Genomic DNA, 482 nt, shown 5'->3' with positions numbered 1-482 from the left:
CAACACAGCATTTTTATGTTACAGTAGGAACCAAATTACAAACATGCCTCTAAACAAATCTGGCTGAAGAAAAGGCTGATATTCATAGAGAAAAAAAGAATAAGTGATACAGTGAACATCATCTAGAAGATTAGTGGATTTGATCCTACAAGGATGAGTCAAGCAAAGAAAATAAAAACTTGTGAGAAATATTTACTAATTTTAACACAAGGACCAAAAAAGTTACCATGTTTGCAGTGCACTGTCTTCCTGAAGTATGAATTCAAATTCATCAAAGTATTTTTAATAAAAGCTATAGTAAGTATAGGCTGGCTCAAACATTTGTGAAGACAAGTTAATAAATGAAAGCTACCCAGAGTATAGTAACCCACACCACCCTTAGTATGCAAACAAAATATCTTTTCTTTTTAATGTGTACCCCTAGTCTTTTTACGTGAAATATTTACTGTATATTGCATTTCTGACACATAAACTTTTTTAAA

This window comes from Neophocaena asiaeorientalis, unplaced genomic scaffold (assembly GCF_003031525.2).
Source record: "Neophocaena asiaeorientalis asiaeorientalis breed wild unplaced genomic scaffold, Neophocaena_asiaeorientalis_V1.1 scaffold681, whole genome shotgun sequence".
Taxonomy (NCBI): Eukaryota; Metazoa; Chordata; class Mammalia; order Artiodactyla; family Phocoenidae; genus Neophocaena; species Neophocaena asiaeorientalis.
Note: the sequence above shows the minus strand (reverse complement) of the source record.